General features: G+C 39.1%; 2 long non-coding RNA genes across 2 annotated transcripts in view; one reads left to right on the forward strand and one right to left on the reverse strand.

The window, feature by feature from the left end:
* LOC311441080 overlaps nucleotides 1-24,868 on the forward strand; it is a 76,730-nt gene that overhangs the window by 45,851 nt on the left and 6,011 nt on the right. The window lies entirely within an intron of this gene.
* LOC311441084 lies at nucleotides 221-24,551 on the reverse strand. Its single transcript, XR_014695790.1, has 3 exons — nucleotides 24,512-24,551; nucleotides 2,240-2,306; nucleotides 221-349 (listed from the first exon to the last, which is right to left on the reverse strand). It is a non-coding gene; the product is annotated as an uncharacterized lncRNA (long non-coding RNA).

The raw sequence follows: 24,868 nt of genomic DNA on the forward strand, positions 1-24,868 counted from the left end.
TACTGGAAGCTTCCACCCATTCTCCAAGAAATGTATCCTGAAAAGCTAGCAATGGGGGCATATTATTTGCTGAAGCAACTGCCTGTTGAAAATGCTTTGTTCCAGCACTGTGAAAGTTGATATAAATGTATCGATAAAAGTAAACTAGACTGTTCCTTAGATGTAAATAGGTGTATAATAATGTACATATGGTTTGTTTGCAGTGTCTTCTTGGCAGGTAATCTGCAGCTAGCAGATTTAGTCAGCTGCTAAACGTTCATGGAAATATGATTTGAATTGCTCTCCACACTGCTGGTGAGTGGACAGGAAAGGAAAAATTCACATCTAATATAATCAATGGGTTCAGCTCCTGTAAAAAAGATACAGAAAAACTTGTTGATCTATATACATTTTTTTTAAATTTTCAGAAGAAGATGTGAATAATAATTCTCTCTTATACAAATCATACATCTTAAAGAATAGAATGGGTTCTACAGAACATCTGAAATATGATTTGGTAAGGCTTTATGATATTTTTTCAACATGATTTTGACTTCATTAGTGGTACAACACTTTATTCAACCTTGTGTTCTTTATAGACACAGGAAAAAGTCATATACCTTAATTTTTAGGAAATGTAAACATTCTTTTAAAAAAAATTCTTTCTAGTGACTATACCTCTCACTGAACAGTACTTTTTGTACAAGCCAAATGCATGATATAGTCATCTGAAAAAAGTAGCATGATGTTCTGGAATGGCATTAGTTACTGACGCTGCTGCAGTGGTCTGGTAACCACAGTACTTTTTCACAGGCAACAACTGGGAGACAGAATGTTCTTCCAAAAACATGTTCTTGGTCATACGGGGTTGTGAACGTGTGACATGAAGAAAGGTTGGAACAAAACTCTGTGTTGGGGAGGCAAAACCTTCCTCTTCAGGATTTAATTGTGTTAATGGCTGCACACAGAGTGCTAAATTATTCCAGGAGACATGCTGAACCCACCTGACACATCAGAACTCTGTGTTACACCAGCCACTATGTTTCACTCGTGACAGTCTCCAGTCACTTTCCTGACGTGCAGGAGTGAAATGGGAGTTCTAGGGAAAAGGTTCTCTAGGCACAGAGACTGCAAGAAGCTCTGTTAAAATGGTACAAGGGGATGAGAGAGTAATGTATGGTAATTTCACCTGATCCAGCCATGATATGATCCAGTATAACTCTGGTTTAAATGGTTACATGAGTTTTTACACCAAAAGTGATTCATCTAAAACACACAGCATTGCAAATTCTGTTATCCTGGCACAGCACGGTGTACAGGTAATTCTCTCACAGCTAACCTTAGATGATTGCTTTGCCATGCTGTTGCGTGGATGGGAGGAATGTATTTACAAAGCAAAGATCACAGCTGGTGGGCATTTGTCTGCAGCTTTCAAGATCCCAGCAATCATCCAAGTCTTTCATTCTTCCAAATCCTCCCTTCAGGGCCAGAAAACCTTGTATAATCTCTTTAGTGCAGGTAAATGACCTCAGAAATACTCAGATATTAGGGAATAGTAAGTCAGTTCTAGGTCATTTTCCTTGTTTGTTCTTGAAATCTTTTGTGTGATGATTCTGAGTATATATGGTCTTACTGGTCCTCTACAGTGTCAGAGTCAGCAGGACGTTAACTGAGTGCTGATAATGAGCAAAGGAAAAGATGTGGCAAAGTTTGAATAGTCTGATTTTCCAGCAAACTTAAATCTGAAATTTGTTGGTTTCCTAAAGGGTAGGTAAGCCAAAGCTGTGAGCTTCATACAGCTCTAGGTCCAGCTTAGCCAATTCTAGCAAAATTTTATCTTTTCATGCTGCCCTTCTTGCTCTGAAAGTCAACGTTGCTATCTCCTGGTGTTTTATTTCCATTTTGAGTATTACAGGGACATAACAGTGAGAGCTCAGTCTCAGTGTGCGTGCATGGGTTTTGAGTTATCTCGTTTTGACAGCAAGCCTTGTGCTGCATCATCATTCATAGGAGGCATGTTACAAGGGAGGAATGTTACAGTGCCGAATTGTGAAGATTTACAGAAACAGCTGTGATACCTTTATGCTGATCACAAGTTACTTGAAATCCCTGAAATATCATGCTGATGTTATAGTAGTACTAAACTGGATCTAGAAATTGTTCACCATATTTCTCCCCACGACTTGGTAGGCACATTGGCTGGAGTTGCTGACTGTACAGACTTGCTCCGGCTGATAGAGCGTTTTCAATTTACACTCACCTTGGGCAGTTCCCCTTCTTGGTGAACCTTTCCCTTACAGTCAGCTTGGGAAGCAGCAAAAATCTTCCTGCAAGAGATGAGGGTTTGTTGTCAGCGTGAGGATACACAGTACACCTGCACAGATAACTGTCCCATTGCTCTCTTGTGGTGCCTTTGGATCAGTCTTTAAAGCTGACCATCGGCTGACAAATTTATAGGCACCATGTCTCAACGTGAAGCTCCTGAGGGGATGGAGTCTGCTCCATGGTACTCTGTGTCTCTCTTTCTTTCTGTGCCCTAGACATTCCTCACTTCACTCTGGAGCAGATACTTGAATCACAGTTTCAGAGATGACAGGGAGCACCCTAGCCAGCACAATCAGTTTGGCAGTGCTTCTTTATCTGGGTCAGTGATTCTTTAGCAATTCAGATTGGGTTAAAATGCCCTAATAGGAAAAGAGCCTGTCCGTCAGTTCAGGACAGCCCGTGACCAAGTGCTTAGGGCACTCAGCTGAGAAGGAAGCTCTTGCTCTGACTGAGAAGAATTTGCTGATTATTCTAAAATCCTCTCCCACCATATAAAATATGAGACTCCACGAGAATGTTTATATCTGGGAAGGCCCTGGGGAAACAAATACAGAAGTGCCTAAGTCCCACTCCATTCATAGGCGTCTCATTTCTTAGCTATTTCTTAGCTTTTTTAGAAATCTAATTCACTGCACAAGTTCTTGAGAAAGCCTGTCTTTAATAAGGATGTGCTACAAGCCAAGCATTGTGATGCTAACCTTGAATATGTTTTGGCAGAAGTTGCTGATGGGTTTTCTTATCTTATCTCTGTACCACTCACTGCAAAAGGAGTTTTCTCTTTGGTTTTAGGAAAAAGCCTCTCTGACTTGCAAGTTAAACAATTAAAAAAATAAAATGAAAACAAAGTTTGACATGTTGTGCCACACAGAAATACTAAACTATGTCATGATTTTGCAGTACTTTGATCACAAAACAGTTACAGCATTGCACCATGAATTCTTTGAGTGAAACTGATTTGCTGCTATTGTGTGGGCAGAATGCTGCCTAAAAAAGACACCGTGTCTCTTGTGACTACTGGGCCATGCCAGATCCTACAGACTGGCCCAAGCCTCCCTTTGATCATCTGCAAGGGAAAAACAGTAAATTTGATTAACTTATTGAGTGTATAAATAATAGTAATAATATACTGTAGTGAAGGTAACTTTGCAAAACTTAAATATTTGAAGAAGACTCAACGCTTTGTGCCTTAATAAAGATATATTTTCACAGAACAGCAGGTTTTTGGTGTATGCTGTAGTAGCGGCTGCAGAGGTAAGGGTCATCTTGCCATGTATTTAATGCAGAAGGTAGCGTGTAGAGCTGCCACCTTGGCTGGGGTCAATTTCAGGGTGTTGGTTGAATAGCTGAGAGCTCAACTGTGACAAGTGGACCAGCGGTGTGACAGTCTCCATGCTAACGTGTCTGCAGGAATTTGCACAGGGGAAACAGGGCACTGATGAGAGCAGCAGAATAAATCGAAGTGTGAAAGCAACTGCAGTCAAATGTCACACCCAAGTAGTTAGTGACTTGGCATGCTGTTTGGAAATAGGTTGGGTTACCTGTCAGTGTGGCATTTTCTTTCTGTTGCTAGAGCATAATGTTATCTAAGGATAAAACCCAAGGAGCACAGATGGTTGTTACACAGGCCGGATTCTCTAAACCCTTATCACAGCAAAATTATTCCATTGACGTAAATGGGACCACTCCTATGGTTAAGATCTCGGTTATATTCTCTAATTCTTTTACTACTGAATTATAATTTTGTTTTATGCATGTAAATATCTATGCACCTTAAAAATATAACATTATCTGGGGGACAAACCCTGTTACATTCCTGACAGTCACTGGGATCAAAATCATTGTTTAGGACTGCAGGATACAAATCTTGCTTGGAAACGTTACCCCTGCACTTTCTAGACAAAGAGATACAGGTTATGATTTGACTTTACTTTCTCTGCTCAGGAGCCACCAGCCCAGAGCCCTCTGCCTGACCAGCACTTAATGCTTCCCCTTGGTTTATGCACAGGCGTTGAAGGGCATTGAAGGTTTGTGGAGCAAGAATTTAGATTGTAAACCAAAGTAATGGAAAGAAAACAGATCAAAATTTAGAATCAAGCATTAGTTCTTCTCACCTATTTCAAATTTTAGTCTATGTATTATGGTGAAAATCTCTTATCCTTTTCTGAACTATTGACCATTTGAATATAAATCATTTTTGTGGGTGCTATTTCTGTTGGCAAGCAAGCCTCTATGCTCTGTGAAACCTTCATACGCAGAGGAACACACAGTTCGAGCTGTTTCCCTTACCCCATGCACTAAGGAAACAGTCGGGCTGGCTTCAGGATTATCACAATCAAAATAAGAGAAAGTTGCCTTCGGATGGAAATCTTGCAGCCAAGAACCTGACTCAGTTGCATAACTTTATGTCAGTGCCTTGCTACAACACTGGATAATTTTGGCAAGACAGCTGTATGCAATTTAGTTAGAAAACACCTCCCTTCTTACTTCTTTTTGCTTGTTTCACTGCTAGTTTAGGATTAAAGTCAAACTCTCAGATGTCCATTTTATCTAAGCAAGGTAAAATATTGAATACCTGCTTCTCTTCAGCTTTGAGAAAAAAATCATATTTCTTAGAAATCTTTGCATATAAGCTGTGAAATTCAGCTCTGAGCCTAAATTTTCCTCACCTCTCAATTGTTTGTAGGATTTCTGACCATTATTTAGACCTTCTCATTGACAGTATACTATTTTTTTAAATTATTATTTATTTTGAAAATACCTTTTCTTCAGGAAAACCTGTAGTGTTGGGGTTGCAGCTATGTCGTGCTTGGGGGTTTGAGATTTTCAAGGATTAACTCATACTGGTGCCAGGCAGCAGCAGACTGGTTACACAGAAATGTCCCTTAGTGTTTGAATGCTGGATTGCCTCTAATTGAAAACACATTATGAAGTCTCTGAAAGGATAAAAAATAATAAATTGCAGCATCACTGATTTTCATTATAGCTGTCACTGTCACACCATGGATTCAGCTAGTTGAACTATTTGTTATGAATAACATTTAGTTTGAATTCTGGTATTTTTAATTGAGTAACTAGGAGTATTTTGTCATTATTTTACCAGAGATGGATTGCAGTGATTCTGTCTGCAATGTTTCTGGCCCATAGTTTATTTAAAAACAACATAACCACCTGCAAATATTTTGCATTCTTTGGTGCTGTTTACTCCAGCATTCTCCACTAGTAGGAGCATATTTCATCATGAAATACAGAAAATAATATTGATATTAGTCCTAGGTCCTCAAATACAAAACCCATGAAGAAAAAGAATGAGTCATTTTCACAAATAACAGACCAGCCCAGAGCTCCTCTTAGCAAACAATGTAAAGAAATTTTAAATGCCTGTCTATGAAGAAAAGAGGCTATCCACTTGGTGGTGGTGGGTTTTTGCCTTTTTTTTTCCCCCACCGAAACATGTTTGCCTCTGGTATAACAGAGCATTCATCCCCGCCCTTTATCTAAAGAAGCCAATCCATAGACATTGTATGGAGTCAATTCTCTGGAGTCCCATCTGAAGCTCAGTCCATGTCTGTGTAACTCAGTAACTCATCTGCTGATGGAGAGGCACATACACCTATTGTGCAAGGTTAACCAATGGCTAGGCCTATCACCCCAATTAATACAAATTGCTACTAATTAAATGAATAATTTTTAAAGATTATTTAGATAAATAAAATTGCTACAAATAAGCAATCTTTAATCCTGACTGCAAAGAAAACTACAGTATAAACACAGAGTCAGGGAATAATTTTTGATACATAGACTTAAAAGGCAAGTTATTTACTTCCTTTCTTTTCCCTTACTGTGCTTTACGTAGTGACACAGCATTAGGAGCAGCACAGGGGACACATCCTAGTTCTGGTCCTCTAAGAGTAAGCAGTAACTTCTCTGATGCTCCTGCTTGCCTGATTCTTCTCTCTCACCAGATCTGCCTGTGGTGGTGATGCCACTCAATACTGTGTATCTCTAGATGTAGAAATAATTCATCTTATCCATTGTCTTTACCACATCTCCAGAAGAGCCATTGCCCTTTCTGATTTACTGTCATCACTTTTGAACACCGGCATATCCTCAACATCACTGGACAATCCCCCTTGTCTATTTATTCTACCAAAAAAAGACAAAAAACAACCTGTTATTCAGTTCCCATAACTTCTCTGTAACTTTCTTCCTGCCTTTCTTCCTCCCTGTGGTTCTGCTCGCTCTGTGCTTCCACCTGTCCCCATGTTTTTTTTCTCCTCTTTCATTATTCTGCCCATATCATCAACCCGTAACCTGAGGATACTGGAAATGCTGGGAAAACAATACTATGGAATGAATTCACAGTATTACATTGGTTTCCAGCTCATTCTACTAAGGGGCATATGGTGTTAATCTAAACTGTCCAACGCGTTAGTGGGAGAGAAGTTGCACCCAGAGGAATATTAGAACACTTTACCTGGTAGATGTCAACGTATTTATTGATGTGGAATCTCTTTTCCTCCATATAAACCACTGAAACCTCTCTCTGTGGAGTTCTCTTGAATAAGGCATAACTCTATTAAAATATTTAATTAAACTTCAGTAAGTTTTGCTGTGGCTAGAGTTTGCATTATTTATTCAGGAAAAGTTATCACTAAGGTCATTATAACTTTAAAGTAATGAATGACTTGTTTATTGTATTTGGCTAGTTGAACACACACTGCAACTGTGAGTAATTTCTGACAGCTATGCATATGTGTATACACATGTATATATACGTGTATATTTGATTTTGATCTCTAAAACCTCTATTTTATTTCAAATGTTCCTGAAGAGAGTACTTAAATACAATTAATACTGACACATGAAAATAATAGAAAGCAGGGCCAAAGTAAAGTATTACTTGAATTAGCTTTCAGATAATCCTGAAGTGTGTTAGAATGTCAAGCCAAAACTGGAAAGAATTTATAAAAAATGATAGGAGATATTTGAAGAAAAATCATTAAAGTTTCCTTATTTGTCTTCTGAAGATAATCTTTTGAATCAGATGTCCTATAGTTTTAATCAAATGCCAATATGAACACAAAGAAAAATGGTTAAAGACAATTTAAAAAAAACATCCCTTGGAAGGGTAGAAGCTGTTTGGTTTTACTCTCACAGAGAAAACTGCATTCAATACAGTGAAGCACTGCGTTTTCAAAAATGTTGTGGTTCTGGCTTGATTCCACAAAAGAGAAAAACTTCAGAGTTAAGGATCAAGCCTCCAATATTTGGTCACAATATGACACAGTCGGGTAAAATTAAGGAAGGTAACCCATTGTGATAGACAGTGGGGAGGGGGCGATCTCCAACCCTGGATTTCCTTTCTTTCGCTGATTGAATCATAGTGAATTCAGGACATAGATGATTATTTTTTTTTCCTTTTGGAAGCGAGTAAGTAAAAGCCTTCTAGAAATTCTGCACACGTGTATTGGTAATTAAACATTTGCTGATCATTCTGTACCTCTAAGATAGCTACCAGACCTGACTGCTCTACCCTGGTGACCTGTTCTGTGTTCTTTGTGCCTGCAGGTCTTTACGAGCACCCTTCTTTTTCAGCTGGCTGGCATGGGGCCATGATCACCATATCAAGTAAGATGCAATACAGTGGTATGTTGGCCTTCCTCTAATAGGCTGAGAATATGAGAAAAAGCAAGGTTCACACAGGGAAACATCTTAAATAAATCTGTTGTTAGAGCTTGAAAAAGCAGGCAATGTTTTCGGCTCAGAGCCAGTGACATTTAGTGCAATTTTCTGTAGCAATTCAATGGGTATGCAGAAAAGATTGTTTTGGGGAAGAAAAATCATGCATGTTGTTACATCTTATAGGTTAAAAATTTTCTATCGCCATCTGTTCTTTAAAGGGAAAATTGAATTTTTTGAGAGTATTTTCTCCAGAAAAAAAAAAAAAAAAAAGTATCTGCTTTCTGTAGAAAATTAGGGCTATTCATCAGAAAGCCAAACACCTGCAAGCCAAATATTTCTGGTTGAAAGTATTGATTTGGAGAGCTGCTGCTGCACCTCTTGGGAGAATGGCGGCTTGGTGCTTCATTTTTCATGCCCTCTGTGATGGGGCTCACAAGTGCCACATCTTTACTCCCTTACATGGCTGTTCTCAGGTAGGGACAGGAGCCTCTGCGGCCAAATGGCTGCAGCACGTGGCAGCAATGCTGTGTGAAGCAGAATCTAGATGCGAGCTGCTTTCTCTCTCCTCGTGCAAGGCAAGGCCCAAGTGCAAGCAAGCCAGGGCAGTGTGGATGCTCAGGCAGTTTGGGTGCCAGGATTGGGCTCAGCAGGGCGCTCATTCTGATGCAGCACCACAGCGATGTCCCTGATCACCTAAGTCTACCATTTACGTGGCTAGAGGGGTATTTCTGACTAGGAGTTTTCAGATGAAACCTCTGTTATTTCACCATTATAAAAAGAAATCCATTCAGCTTTTCCAATTAAAAATAAATCAATATGCTCTAATAGCTTTTTGGAAGTAATGGGCCTGACTGCTCCATTAAACTCCAAGAGGCATGTTAGGAGCTAGGTTACCTAAAGCTGGAGCTTCACAATATATGAAATTTTGGTCAATATTCTAACTAATATTTTTTTTTTTTCAGAATTTTATTTTGGTTTTATTCAAATCCAAATTTAAAAAGAAAAAGTTGGCAAAACAAAAAATAATCAGGAAAAGTATCTTTTTTTGTTCAACCCAAAATATTTAGTTCAGCTTCAAAGGAGTGGCTTCATTTTTGGTCTTGGGCTGTTTCACACATTTCAAAGCTTTTTTCTTTTTAAATTTAGGCCAATTTAAAAATGACAGTCAGAAGTCTTTGTTTTGAAATGGAAGTGTTTTGGCATTTCTAGAATGAAACACTCCATTTTGAAAATACTAAAATGAAGTGTTTTGACATTTTATTTTTTTTTCTCTGCATTGTTTCATCTGTGTCTATTTGCTAAATTCCATTCAAATTCAGGAAGTGTACCGCTCCCTCTGAAATTCATTTGTGTGGTATATTATTTGTCAGAAAGCATGAGTCATTAAGCTCTGCATCAGTTCAACTTTAAATAACAGGAAAGAATGCTTAATAGGGAATTGATCGTATACAGCTATGTTTCTCACTTACTTTATGATAACTACTGTAAAGGAGAGCACCCAGCTCTGCAGAGCTGCTTCACCCATGCAGAAGAAGAGGTGGCAGACAGTCCCCAGATCCTTCAACTGGTGTTGCGTTTTCCTCTCCATCAAGTAGGCCAGTCTTCTTCCTCCATGAGTGACAATTTAAATTGTATGCCTTTCTCCAGTGTTTCTGTAGCTGTTTGCTAGGCTTCTTCCTTCTGTTCCTGCCTAAATCACTGCTCCTGCCATTGGTATTTCCTAAAACCTGTGAGGGGAAAGCTTCAGACAGACCTTTCACTCCAGCTGGTGTGAAAAATCCTTCTCCCTGCTCTGTTCTGATCCTTCTTCCCCTTCACCACCCCTGCAGAGGCCTTGCTGAAGGACGTAACTCCCATTTATAAGAAGCATCTCTAGAAAAATATTTATCACAGTGTGTAATCTTGGGATGCAGCTGAAAGATGCAAAGTGAGGTCGAGTCCAAATCCTCCAGAAGGACTGCATGCTGAGAGGACAGGTACAAAACGCTTCAGGAGGTATGAGGCATTTCCATACCCATGCATAAAATTGCTTTTTCCAGCTTTAATCATTAAGTTGAGACAACAGAGTCTTCATACTCCCCAGTTACACATTTGAACTAGAAAACAAACAAAAAAAGCCTAAAACCTTTTTTTTTTTTTTCTTCTCGTTTCAAGGCTGCTTTTTATGAACATTTTAAAGAGTCTAGATGGCCTCACAAGAACTGCTGTAAATTATGAAGTTGTAGCCTGAGAAGTGTAGTTTGATAAAAGTTGTTCTGAGGAACAGTCCTGCAAATTTCTTGAGTATTGCTTATATTGACTGGCCAGGAAAAGACCACTAGAGAGGGCAAAAATGTGCCAGGTAATGCTAGTGACACCCAGACAGTACTGAAGTTTCCTAGACAATGCAAGGTTTCCACGTACCACCTCCTCATCTCTGGAAAGACATGGTCTTCTTTTAGGAGGTGCACAATGGAAATTCATGTGTAACCAGGCAGGAAGGAAACTTGAGGAGTACTCAGTCTAGAGAGACAGCAGCAAAACTTTGAAGGAAGAATCTTTGCTGTTAAATGTTGGTATATGTGGTCGTTGCACTTCTTATGATTTATTACTTTTCTTCTTTATTTTTCCCATTAATGAAGATTGGAGATGAGTGCACTCCAACTGGTTTAAATATTTCTAAAGCTATTCACCTGCATTAGAAGCAAACAGCTGGCATACCAACATTTATCTCTTTTCAGGCTGCTCGCTTCACCAGGGCTATTCACAGCTTGCACTTTACTAAGGTCATTGGTATCGCTGTTACACTTTTCCTGTATTACATGAAGATCAAATTCCAGTAGTTAACAAGTCAAAAAAATATTCTTGGGGGTGGGAGAGGAGCTAGGTAGATGAGTGTGTTCCACATGTTTGCTTTATTTCTGGAATTACCGCCTTCATCCACGTGAGAAATAATTGTGATCAAAAATAGGTCTGACCTGCAGCACCACAAATGACAAAGAAATGCTTTTGCAGGGTGGGCTCTGAGTGTTCTGGTCCACCTGGGCCAAAGCTCGAAGGGACCTCAACTGCTGGCTACAGCTCAGTGCCTGGACATTGAGTAGTCTCTGGGCCAGAAGTTGCAGTACTGTAACTGGGAATAGTTCCAATAAAATCAGTTTCTCAATATCTATTCTTTTGAAATTCAGAGGCAGATTTGGCCCACTACATGGACTGAATCCAACTGAAAGCCAGGGACCAGATTCTGATTTGTGGTAAAGTAGATGAGAATTAACTCTATTGCAGTTAATTGGTCTCGATCCTCATGTGTCTCACGCTGGCATAACTGTTCTGACCTCAGTGGAATTGATCCTAATTTATGCCACTGTAACTGAGATTGCAGCATGCATTGTTTAAATTCTGTTGGGTGCGTCTTCTTCCAGGATGGAAACTATTTGCAGACTATAACAGCCTCTTTCCTAAAATTGAGGCTTGTCATATCTGAAATTTTTGGTGGGGCAAGGGTGTGGGGCAAAGGATATAAAGCCAACTTTGTGCTTAGTGCTACCTTGTATACTTTGAATCCTGCAGTCTCCTGCAAAATTATCAGTGCCTAATTAGGAGACTAGAAGACTTCCGTACTCTTGCTGTACTACAAAGAATTCCCTAGCTCTGTGATCACCCTAAAGGAAGCTGGGACAGCTCTAGGAACTTGAAATGATAATGTGGTGATTTTTTTCAGGCCTTTTTTTTTTTTTTTTTTCTTCTCTAAGCTTTTCTGCTAATTGTTTTTTTCTTGCCTCTGCAGCTTGTTTTTCCCACCTTTACATATTCCATTTTTGAATCATTTGATGAATGGGATGTTGTGCAGCTGAAAGATCATGTACATGTATCTCAAATGGCTCACTCGGTGTGCTCACACTGAACTGACTGGCTGAGTTGCAGCTGGTTGCTTTTCTCTCAGGACACTATAAGTCTTAAATGCCACATAAAGAAGCCTTCATCTTGCAAGATATATACATATATATGAGAGTGAATATATTTATACATATATATACACAAGCATATGTACGTGTACATACAAAAATATATTTTTGGAATAAAAGGCAAATCTGTCTTCCTTTGATTGCACTGGAAATACACAGTTTGTCAGGCTTTTTCCCCCGTTAGCAATGAAATTTGGCCAGGAGTCCTAGCACGCCATTAGAAATCAAGCCGTGACCACATCAAGTGTGAATGGCAGGGCAAGGTTATAGCATGTAACACTATGCTGTGGTGACCTGTTGCAGAGTTAGAGGCTGGGAGGTGTGAGGCTGGGTCAGATAACTTTATTGCAAGTGAAGCACAAAGTGAAGCTCAAAGCTGTGCTGGCTGTTTACTCTTTCAAGAGGCATTCAGCGAGGACTTTTTATTTTGAGAGCACATTTTGAAAACTTCAGCTGCAGCACTTGTAGCTTAAATTTCATAATTGAACCGGACTACTTACTAGTTTTAACTACAAGTGTACCCATGGCATACTCCTACTTATTCTACGGTGATTTGAAAAGCTTTTCTAAAACCTCCTGCACAAAGTGACTGATGAAAACAGGCCATTGAAGGCAGAGATGTTCAGCTGCTGTGAAATAAAGCAGTGCATCACCTAGCCAGTACCAGCAGTAGGTTGGTGGGTCTTTCCTGTGATCCACTCTAGAGTTGCTCTTCTCAGCAGGAAGTTGGGCACTCTCTTAAGAGAAAAAGAAAGATGTAGGTGAATTCTTAACACCGCTTATGAATTTTCTTCTGCAAATTTGTACTTTGCCTCTTGAAATACTGACTTTTAAAATATTTTTAAGGCTTTCTTATTAATTTGTTTTTCCTTTTATTTTTGTCATTTTTAATTTTACTTACTCCTTAGACCTAGTAGCCCAAGAGGTAGTCTGTTTAATGCACCTCTGAAAGGAATTTGGCGGAGTGTTGTAAGGTAGAGTAAGGAAGATCCTGGTCTTAAAATAGGCACAAGACACACGACATAAATCAGTTCCAGGGTCACATTGAAGCCCTGTGTGAACTTTGCTTTGTGGAGTGGCATATCTGAAGGGCATGCTGCCCCTTTTCCCAGTGTAAACTGGAAAGAAAAGGACATTTTCAAGACAATCACAACCAGGACTGCAAAAGATCTTAGTGTCCCACCCTCTTACAGTGACAAATAAGTTCTAATGAAGCTCATTCATCTACTCTGTTTTTGTCATGGTCTAAGACCATACATCTTTGTGTGGCATCACTTGTGTTTTATCTCACTGTGAGGAGAGGGCAACCCAACTTTCTCACATGACACTCAGTTGGGAAATATTTCAAATTTAGTTGAAGACATCACTGAAGCCCACAGAAAGATGGCCTTTTGATATTTTGGCCCACAAACTTGATAGGTAAGGTCTAAGTACAATTAGGATTTAGGTGTTTAAAAGGTCACTACCACAGCTGTGCTTCAATAATATAATCCAGAGCTGTACACTGGCTGTATGTATCGGATCAGTGGCAGCAGCGCCCCGGGCAGGGAGGTGCCTCATCTCAGCTTACTCATTTGGAAGCTGTGTATGGCCCCAACAAAACACAAACGGCAGAAATACCACCTCTACCTAGGGTGCAGGAGCTGCAGGGAATTACTGAATGCCAGTCCTTGCAAGCACGTGTAGGTTAGCAGGAGTGTGGAGCACTTTCTACATTCTACAAAGCTTAAGATGCTGCAGGCAGGAGAGGTCACGTAGGACTGCCCCAGAATAGGCCCTGGCACATCTACTTCATTTCTGGTTGTGTCAGGCTAGCCTGTTCTTAAAACCTTCACAACACAGCACCTCTGTAGCTTTCCAGAAAGCAAGCTATGTCTGTGCTGGTTCTTATGATTAGAAAGCTTTTCCTAACATCCAGCATGAGTCTTCCTTGCTGTCAGTTATGTTGCTCTTACTTGTCTCGTTACCTGCTGAGCACATGGAGATGGAATTAATTTGTTTTTATACTAGCCTTTTCTGTGCAGACTGTTTTCCCAGTCATCTCTTCTCCACTTTAATTCTCTCTACTTTTTCAATATAATGCTTTCATTTTATTTTTTGTATGTTTGGTTCTTCTCAGAGCTCTTTCCCGGTAGCACTCTCACCTTTCACTTCCCTCTTTGTGAAGGACATGTTCAAGGTTGGACCTGATACTTAAGCTAAAGCCTTACCACTGCCCAGTACCCTCTCCTAAGGCTGACTTACAGTTCTTTCAGCCTCTGGTAGCACCAGTTTCACCAGGGGTGCCAATGTCTATTTTCACCACTTCATTAAAAGCAGAAGCAGATGAACTGATGCTAAGAGAAGACAGACGTTTAGCTGTCATATTTCGGTGTCTATAAACAACACTGACTTACATTATCTGAGCATGGTGAACTTACCAGGTTTACAAATGCCCTGGCATTAAAACATCCGAGCCTCCCAATCTGTTTGACTGCAAGGGCTGCTTTTGCCAACTGCAGGTTGGAACTATACCATCTCCCTTGGATCTGTGTCTGTAAGTCTAAACCTGCTTTGATGCTGTGATGGATATAAAACCCTGGTTTATGAATGATTCATGCATGCATAATTAATGCCAATTGTTTAACCAGAAGCAATTGTTGCATGAAGTATTAAAATCATATTAAATCAAATACTGCGATATTTTGGTTTGTGGATACTACTATTTAAAATTCAGTAAATAAAAGATTGTAATTATTTCAGTTACATTAAAATGCACCAATAGTACATTACATTCAGTGTTGTCAGCTCTGACTTACTCTAAAATAGAAAAACATTTCACTGATTTGAGGCATTGCAAAATGTTCATGAAGGTATACCAAGTAACAACGTAATTCAGGTTTATAGGCAGCACAATTGATTTTATAGGCATAACAGTTGAAATTTAACTAATAAATCCTGAGCAAATAATGCTAATTAGCAGTATTTTGAGAAGCAAAAGATTTCCTTGCAATCAAATTTGGATAGCGTCTTATCTTTTCTATTCTTCCCATTCTGTGCCGGTTTGTTACTCTGCTCCCACATTTTCAGATTTGCTGATCTCTTTGGTTAGACTTGACTGTTGGAGGAAGAGAATGAACATATTTTACAGAAGAAAATCTTTAGCTGATAAATCATACTATTCCATTTAAATTGTTCTCATTTTATTCAGGCTGGCCTTTAGACTTGTTGCATGTTTCCATCTATACCTTGGTCATATGTTTATTTCATTCATCGTATAGCAGAAATAACGTATTGCATTCTTGGAACTGAGAGATTCTAAAAGTTTTTGAGACTGATTACTACGGTGGCATTTATAGCAATGTACTTTTGTTGCCGTGCAGTGGAAGCCTTTCAGAGTAGAATGGATTGGAATAATTATTTTTCTTACACTTGGTTTACTAAAATCAGGCAACCCGCATTTCTGTTACCATTATTTGACGTTTACATTGCAGTAACATCAAGAGGTAGAGCTCCATTGTTTTAGTGATCATTCAGTTTTGTTTAGGTGTGTTGGTAAATTCCCTACTTCAGTAAACTGATGAGAAAAGACGACTGAGATGGATGGTTATTCACAACGAAGGTTAAAAGCCTTAAAATTTGGTCCCTCTCTGAAAGCTGTCAGGACAGATCATTCCATGTCATTAAAACAAAGTGATATAAAATTGCATTCATAGGTACCACATAGTCTCTGTGCTATAACCAACGTTGTACTGCTATAAGTACCTACTGCTATAACCAATGCCTTTCCATAGAATCATTCTTCTGAATACTGTCACTATACTTGCTATTTGCATTGGCTTTGTTAAAAATACATAATGCAAGAATAAAAATACTGAAGCTGTCTTTCAGTGTTGGCATTTCCTAGTCCTGGTGTAGCTTCTGAAGTTCATGCCTCACTGCGGTGAGTACTCTGAGGTTGGTTTCTTTGGTTGGTTTGTTTTTGTAAAAAGCACCTTTGTGCTTTGAATGGAGGCAGCTTACAGAATTGGGTTATCAGAGCAGCATCATCATGCTATATTGACAATGTCTTGGCAAATGAGAGACTGAGAAATTGTTTTGTAATGGAATCATAAACTATATGGAATATTGTGTCCCTCTGGTCTCCAAGAGATTGTATTTTTTTTATTGCCTGCGATATTTTTTCTAATTTCAGTACAGTAGCAGTTTCACTTGGGAAGGTGCTCGTTTCCTTCTGCCTGAGCAGGAGGACCCAGCAATACCCTGAGACCAACACTTGTGCCTGTCAGATTAAGTACAGAAAATCTAGGCTGCTGTGTTATAGAGGCTAGTAGCTCTGTAAGGGGTTAAGCACAAAAACTTAAAAATTTGTCCCATCAAAAGAACTTCAGGGTAGGTATTCAAAGAGTTAATGCCAATGGAGATTCAAATTAGACTTCAGGTAAAGGTCTCTGGAAGTGTAGATGGATACAACTTCTTAGGGAAGTTATGGAATGCCTATTACTGTCTTGATTAAAATAAAGTCTCCCACAAAACACAGTCATCATTAAAGCTAAAAGCAAAGACCATGGAGATTTGACTTGTTGCTGAGGATGCACCAGAGGACTTCTCACAGCTTCCATTTCTGCTTTCTGGGTGAAATCTGGAACTGGTGCTGCGCTCCTCTCAGTTGGATAGAGTGTACAGATCTGTGTGTTGGTACTGATTTGTCTTGCTACCTAAACTGTGCTCTATAAAATTATATTTCTGTGGCCTGCTTTGTCACAGGTGTGTTTCTTGACTATTCCCTGATGTATTACGCAGTCATTCAAAATACTGGCCTCTCCCAAGACACACACTACAGATTGTTCCCTAACTACTGATTTGTACACTTTTAATGTCACAAAGACTCCTGTGTTTTGACATGAAAATTTTTATCACTCTAAAAATGAATTACAGTATACCTCCAATTGTAAAATGACATTATGAAAGCAGCTCTTTTGCTGATGTGGTGACTATAGAGTTGCTTGACATTATTCTGACACAATTTGACTGGATATATTTTTTGGCATCTAGGAAACAATGACACTGATGGAAACTGATGGAGCCAGTGTCAGAAAAACAAAACAACCAAAACCTGCACAAGCTGACTGCAGGAGGACATCCAGCAAATTAACAGGTGGATTGTGAAAAATCCCATTTCCAAAGGGCAAAGTCAATAAAGAGAGGAAGAAAAGAGAGAAGAAAAAAAAAAAAGACAAACCAAGACTCATATTTCTTTCTTATAAAACTAACAAAGAGATACTGAGGGGATATTTAAAATTGTGTAGATGTGGACTGAGGAAGCGGGAGTTTTAACCAGAATAGTTGACATTCAATATTCATGTTTGTATGTCTGCCTTAGCCTTCCAATATAATTGTATTTGTAATGTGGAGTGCCTTGTTATTAAGCATCCTTTATCTTGTTCATACTTTTAGTCTTTTTCTTAACTTCCAATATAAACATGTTCCAGAATACTGCGAAAAAAATGCCATCCTCAGGAGCACTAGTATTTCAAGACATATTTTGTTGTGGACGTTTCATTGCAGAAGACAAGACCTTTTCTTACTTTCCTCAAGGGCCTTTGTAAATATGTCTGCTTTCATGTGCATAAAGTGCACTTATATATTATCTCCCAGATCTCTGAGATTTAAAAAATAAAAAATGTTTTGAGAATCAGCTATACGCAAACACTTCCATATATTTTGTCCACTCTGAAGTGAGCATTTGTATGTATCATAGATTGGTTGCTCTCCCTGTCATTGAATGGTATGTCATAGGTAAGAGATTTGTGACAGTGCTTAAGGCAGAACTGTGATAAGTAACGCAGTGCCAAGACTTCAGTATTAGCACAGTCAACAAACTCCTCCAAGTAAATGATAACATTTACATATTTTGCCACCTGCTTGACATCATGTTTCCGTTTGTACTGACTCCAGAATCAGACTACATCTAAACCCAGCCAGAAAGACTTGATTATTCTGATGGTTTTGAGCAGTCTGGGAAGTCCTTGAGCAGCAGATTTTGGAAGCTGGGAGTTTGGTGTGGCTAATATGTTCTTATTGTTCTGTTATATCTTCTGTAGTCATCTAACTGTGGACCACTATTGTATGTAGAATACACATTGGAAAGATGGACCTTTGGCCTTCTCCAGAATGGCCATTCCTATTGTTTTATGAAAAAAACACCTACAAACAAAACCCAATCAGTCATCCAAAGTCATCAATAACAAGAAACAATCTTGTTAGCAAAATGATCCTAAAAGAAAACAAACAAATAATAATAATAATAAAAAAAATAAAAGCAACTGAAAATCAAGCAAAAGAAAAAAAAGTTTCTGTCAAAGTGACTTGGCTCAGTTTTCCTTAGTTCTTGGCTAGAACATTTCCATTGATAGAGTTGCTAAGTGCATTCTATTTACAAATATAAACACTTGATTTTGATCAGCAAAAATGCATCAGCACACTTGAACAGTGTCAATGATGACATAATTACACTCACAATTTCCTCTCTGTAATGATTTTTAAATGTCAGCAGTCATTTTTTGTCTAATTGTAGCCTGCATGTCAGCACTTCCTCTTAAAACAGCATGTTTCTCTCTGCTGGAATTTCACACCTCTCCACTCTCTCACTCACTTCACCAGTGAAGATAATGAAGATGATATAGGGCTTCAGGATATTTTCACTCCTGTGCTGCTTTGCCATTTAACATCAAGCAGGCAGAATAAAGTTTCTTTTGTTGTAGTGTGTGTGTTTTGTTGTTTTGTTTTGTTTCTTAAAGTGCAGAGTTTGATCATTTAGGCTGTAAATAATTATTTGATTTGAATGAACAAATCAAGTCTTCATTTCTCTGGCCCCCTGCTGGTGCTGTGCTAATAACCTGTTTAAAAGCATGGGCTTGTGATAAAAGCATTCTCATGCATCTGTGTTGTAACCTTATTCACTGGAGGAGAAGGCTTATCCTGCAATGCCAGACAGTTTCTTGATCAGTTCCATGTTTGATGTGGTGGGAAGCCAGATGACGCTTTCTCTGCAAAGGCAGCATGTTTAGCGATGTTACTGCTAGTGTCTCATGCAATGGCCTAGGAAGTGACTTATGAAATGCTATTTTGCATGGTGGTAGGCCTTCAGAGCCCACAGCATAACAAATAGGTGCATCTGGAGTTCATGTCAGTGCCCTCTTTCTCTTTCCATAGATCACAGACTGCATCGTCAGGTTTATGGAAGTGTATCACTTGTGCAGTGAACTGGAAGACCTGCATTGAGGTTAGCAGCAAACATTTTCCACTTATCTGAACATAAACTGAAGTAGGAAATGGGGGCCAAAGAGGCCTCCCTCAATCCAATTTGCTTGTGACTCCATGTCTCTGACGATGCTTAACTCTAGGGTTTAGGAGATAAAGCTTATAGTTTACTGGCCCGTTTATTATCAAAATAAATGAAGAGCCCCAAAGAATGTGTACAGTGAAATCAAATTAAGAAATAATGTTGAGATGCCTGATAAAAAAGAATGCTATCGAATGCTCCTAATTAAACATGCACGCAACCCTGTTTGTCTGTCTCAATGGGTCCCAAAAGATGAATAAATAAAAAACATGGTGTTGGGGGTGAGGCAGTCTGAAGGCCATGGTAACTCATATATTGTGTGTATATTCATACAAACAAATGCTAAACCAGTTCTCTAATTTTTTGTTAATTATGCTGAATTTGTATTGTACACTTTAATTTTTCCTTTTTGTATAAAATGGCTCCTCAGAAATTTCCTGTTGGACAGGAAAAGAGTTTTTTAACAATCAAGCCCTACCTGCTTCTGAGAAGTATGCATGAGTAGAAACTATCTGAAAGCAGGTGCTTTTGGGTCACCCCCCTGCAGACGGATGTCCTCAAGGACAATTTCATTAAGGAGCAAAGCAAACCAAAGATGCTAACAACCCAGCAATCAAGAGAAAAAGAAACCAAATTATCTGAGCACTTCCAGGAGAATATGGGTACTGAAGCCAGAGGAAGGCCTACTATGGGGAACACGATGGGTGACACTAGCTTGCTTATGTCTATCTTTGAGAGAAAAGGAGCGAGTCAAGAACTGGTAAGACTGAAAGCAAAAAGATTGTGTGAGAGATGGACCTAGAAAGAAGAGACACAGATCTAGAACTTTCTCCCTAGCTTTTCCCTTCATATTTTATTCTGGAGAGAAAAGGAGGAGATAAGCTTAACTTAAACTGTGTGTAATATGCTCATAGAGATGTTGGCTATACCAAAACTTTACCACTAAGTTTACTTTTCCTATGAGCAGACAATGTTTCTATGCACAGCACTATAAAAAAGAACAACGTGTCTTTTCCCAATTGCTCAGCAAAAGCTAAATTGAGAAAAGGAGAAGGAAGGAAAGAGCCTTTCGGGAGTCTTTGGTAGTTCCTGATGGTTTGTTGGAAGAAGTGAAAAGGATTTTCTTCAGGTAAAGAGGCTACTTTGAAGAGCAGGGACATCTGTTTCTATAGAACTGCAAAAAGTATTTATATGCATCTCTCTAATTCTTTAGGCACATGTGTAGAAGACAATGCAAACGCTACACAGAGTTACCTGAGCGAATTCTTGATTACCCTTGCTAGGTGTTTTGGACTTTATTGCTGAGGTTCAGTGTTTCTGGTTTGAACCTCAGGCTTTTTAATGACTTCTAAAACCTTAGCATCATAGAATGGCTTGGGCTAGAAGGGACCCTCAACATTTAAAAGGAAATTTGGAAAAGGAAAGGGGAAATGGAGTTTTCCATTTCAATGGATCAAACTATTTGGTTATTTCATGTTATACACAGGAATGAAGTTTATGTTTTATATTACAGACTTAAGCATTTCTATATTTTCAGACAAATGAGTAAATGATGCTGGGAGACTATCATATTGTTCATTTAGTGGCTAACATTGGTAAGGTCAGCCTGGAGGAGTACAGAAACAGTCCCCATACCAACTGAAATAGGTTTATGGCTTTCCAAAATAAGACTGTTACAGACTGTGCTGTTTGGCAGATTATTCATGATTCAGTCACTGCATACAGGGCATTGGCTTCTGCTGCATCTGAAGGTGCTTGACATCTCATAAATTCATGCCAAGAGTATTTCAAGTTGGCCTCTCAGAAAATGATGCACATTACATTAGAGCCCACATCTGAAAACTTCAGTTGATATGCTTCATGTGAACTTGAATTGAACCTCAACCTTAGAAAACAGGGCATGCTAAAGCATAAAGACAGCTGAATGGTAACCATGACAACAGGCCGTCCAAAAACCATATGTATAGCCAACATTTATATATACCAGGCGGGATAACACATTATTTTGTGCACTTATTAATATCAGTTCATGCTGTTTGCATTATTTTTCACCAGCAAAACCATAAGTTATGTGGGTCTTTTCAGATAACCTATTAATTTACCTTTGCTGCTTTTTGCCAATCTGACCAGGTGTATATAAAATGCATTCGGCCAAAACTTTTTAAGTTTTAGAATTGGATATCATATGGTCTCAAAAATGTTAAGTTGCACATTAAAATTTATTTCTTTTGGTAACCTTGGTGTTATGAATATAGTTTGTGTTTCACTGACCCATAATATTGTCTATGCTATTTTTACATTTCTAATTGTGCCAAAAAAGTGTGTTTGTTTGTTTTTCCATACCTTTGCTTTATGAAGAGGGCTACCAAGATTTCAAGTAGCTCATCATATTAAATGAGGCTTTAGACTAGATAAATGTCTATTTTTTTTTTCGTTAATCTGACATAGTCTTTAGTATGGACCCTCGTAGGTACTGATGTAAAATGCTTTGTGTCTCATTTTTAATAAGCCATTTCACCTTTTTAATCCACTTTTCTCTAACTAACTTGAGAAATACAGCTCTTTCCACCAGTTTAAATAGAAAAGATGTTTAGTTTACTTTGAAATACCCCCATCAAGGGGCATTTTGTAAATGATGATTTTTCTAATCTTTAATTGGCATCAAAAATACTTTTGCTCCCTGCACATTGCTCCAGTGAAAGTTTGTTTAGAGTAAGTGACTGAGCCTCCCTTTCCCCCCCGATCTGAACTGCTAAAGCTACAGGTGCAATGCTGAGGGCTGGGTATTGATGACCTGGCTTTCTTGGCTTATATCAGGGTAAGGCTTTTGGTAGCTCTAGGATTCATCTGTCATCTTTGCTTTTGACATCCCATTGCTTTTCTACCTTCTTATGTATTTCCTTTACAGTATAGACACAGTATTTATTATTTATTTGGAGACCTAATGAAATGCAATTACAATGTTCTTCTTTCCCCTCACAAAACTAGGGTGTATATAGTTCAGGTACTGTTGGAGTCACTACAGAGAGAAGGAGAGAGAGAGGGAGTTTTTGTTTGCTTGTTTTTTAATATATATAAAATGCAGTCCAGTTAAGACATGTCTTAATCCTTTAACTACCTGACATATATCTTTGGGATCAGCCACTTCTGTTATATATCATATATGTGAGAGAGATAGTTAAGTCAGCTGCAACAGTGCAAAAGCTCTGTTTTTGTGCATATCATTCTTAGCTCACCTGGTACACTGCCTAGTTGAACACTCTATTAAAAGCTTCCCTCACTGGTTCTGTGGTCATAACATTTAATCCACGCTTTGTTTTGGGACCTAGACCCACCTGACCTGACCTGACCTGACCTGACCATCTGTCCTGACCTTGATAGCAATGTCTGCAGTCTCAGAATAGTGATTTTAAGTGAGACTTACCTATCCTGCTGGGAGAAACCTTAAATGTTATCTGGTCTTTAATTTGACTTGACTTCCTCTATCTAGAGGACGTGGTTGGCTTTTCCCAGACTACAACCTGAGTGCAAGGTAACATCTAAGCAGTATGGATAAAAAGAGTGCCAATATTTGACTGTCCATTGCTGCTCGATTTAGCAGCTTGTTGTATAGCGGCCATTACTACAAATTGCATAAGATTTTAAAGAGACCTTCAAAACTTGAGCTGGTGCAGCTCTCCTGTTTTTAAATACACACTTCTATTGCTTGTCTTTTCAAAATAATGAGAGCCAAAAAGGAAACTTTCTTTGCTCATTCCTGTTGCTTATTCCAGGTTATGTATAGGTTAAGTTGGATTAATTCTCAGATGATGGACTGACAAATAGATGATAGTTGTTGGGTGTATCAGTGACAGCTGAAGCGATAGTGGCACCTGCCTTTTATTGATTTTTTCCCTATCTAAATTTTCTCTTCTTTAGTGTTTGAAACCCTTTCCTACCCAGGGAAAAGCAGGAATAGAAAACACTGTAAATTTTATTGTCTCCATTTAGATGTACATCCCCCGTTCCATTCTTCATCTCGCACTTATTGCATGAATGGTACTATAAAGTTACCATGAGCGAGAGTCAAGGGCACAACTACACATTGTTAATTGTCCTAGTACTGAGACATTCAAGAGCCAGTGACACCCTGCAGGCTTTCATAGACAGAAGACTCATGGCATGAGCAATAATGACCTGTCAAGCTGTCCTCTTGCTGTGACCCTTCCTCTGTCTGTTCAGTCCATGCACTGGCCTTGATCTCTCTCAGGACACGTGCTATTGCAATGGCAACAGTTTGCAGCTGCTGCTGGCACCCGTGATCCTGCCGTCAGTTTCTGTAACTGAAGGCTATTCAAGCCACTGAGCAGAATTTTAGCCTGGAATTGGTCCTGGCATAATAACTGTTTGGATGTCACCACCACATTGAAATTGCATGAGACATTTTTTATTTTTACTTTTTATCTATCTAATGTCATCATGCTCCTTCCATCTTACATGCAGTTGGCCTAAGAAAACTTGATATTAAACGCAGTGTTAGCTGGAATTTGTGTTGCAGTAGTGCTGTAAAATCTTGAGAAGAATGAGGTATTTATAAACAGCAGAACATGCTAAGGCACCCTGTCTCCTCCCAACCAAGACAATGCCTCCACACCACACAGAACAAAGCTAAACAGTTCCCAGCTCCACTGTGAAGGTATCACCATCTCGGTGTGGCGCTGTGCCTGTGTTGGCCTTGGCATGGTGCCACACTGATATGATATGATCCACACTGGCTGGTTTAGTGCAAAACCCAAGGTATCTCTAGCAAGACTTAAACTCTTATTTGTAGGGAAAAGGGAAAAGAGAGGTTCCCTATCTTACAGTCCTTTGTGAAAAGTTTCTCCTTGCCCAAATACTTAGGGTCTTTAGGAGAAAAGAAACAAACTGACTGACTTCTCCAGTAAATTGGGAAAACACACCCTTTACTGCTGCAGAGGTTCCCAAATGAAGAACAGCTGGATGGCTGCCAGTGAAGCCTTAGTACAGTAGTTGGCTAGGGAACAAGGATGTCCTGGCAACCATGCATTAGCAAGGATGCTGCATAATCTTTAGCAAACTGTTGTGTGCTAAGCCTGAGGGTGGTGGAGGGGAGTGGTCTCTGCCTCCCAGTGATTTACGTAGGAGCTGCTGCAGAGGAACAGGTGATCACTCTCCATGGATGGAGAGAATGGGGTAGTAATGGAGCCTCAGATGTTTAAGGCTAAAGGGCTTAAAAAAAATTGGTAAGTGTACTTACTCTTTCTTGTATCTGCTTGAAGCTACAAAATACAGCAATGGTCTTCACCGTCATGGGATGGACGATCTAAGGATCTAAGGGAAGGTCACACAGACTCCTTTTGAGAAAAACAAAATTAAAGCTTATGAAGGGAAAGGGAGAAAACGTGAGTTATGAAAGGTAATTGCTTTAGACTGCACTGACATCTGTTTGAGCTATTATTTAGTTTTGCAACCTTCAACTCTTCCTTTGTGCAAGTGTGCATCAGTGCATTGGTAGTACAGCACTAGTCGTATGTTTAACATGGGTGCTGGGGGTTTCTCTTGCTCTCCTATGAGCTATATCAAGTGACTTATAGCCTGAGGAAGCAAGATAGGC

Source organism: Aythya ferina (assembly GCF_964211825.1).
Source record: "Aythya ferina genome assembly, chromosome: 9".
In the NCBI taxonomy this organism is placed as follows: Eukaryota; Metazoa; Chordata; class Aves; order Anseriformes; family Anatidae; genus Aythya; species Aythya ferina.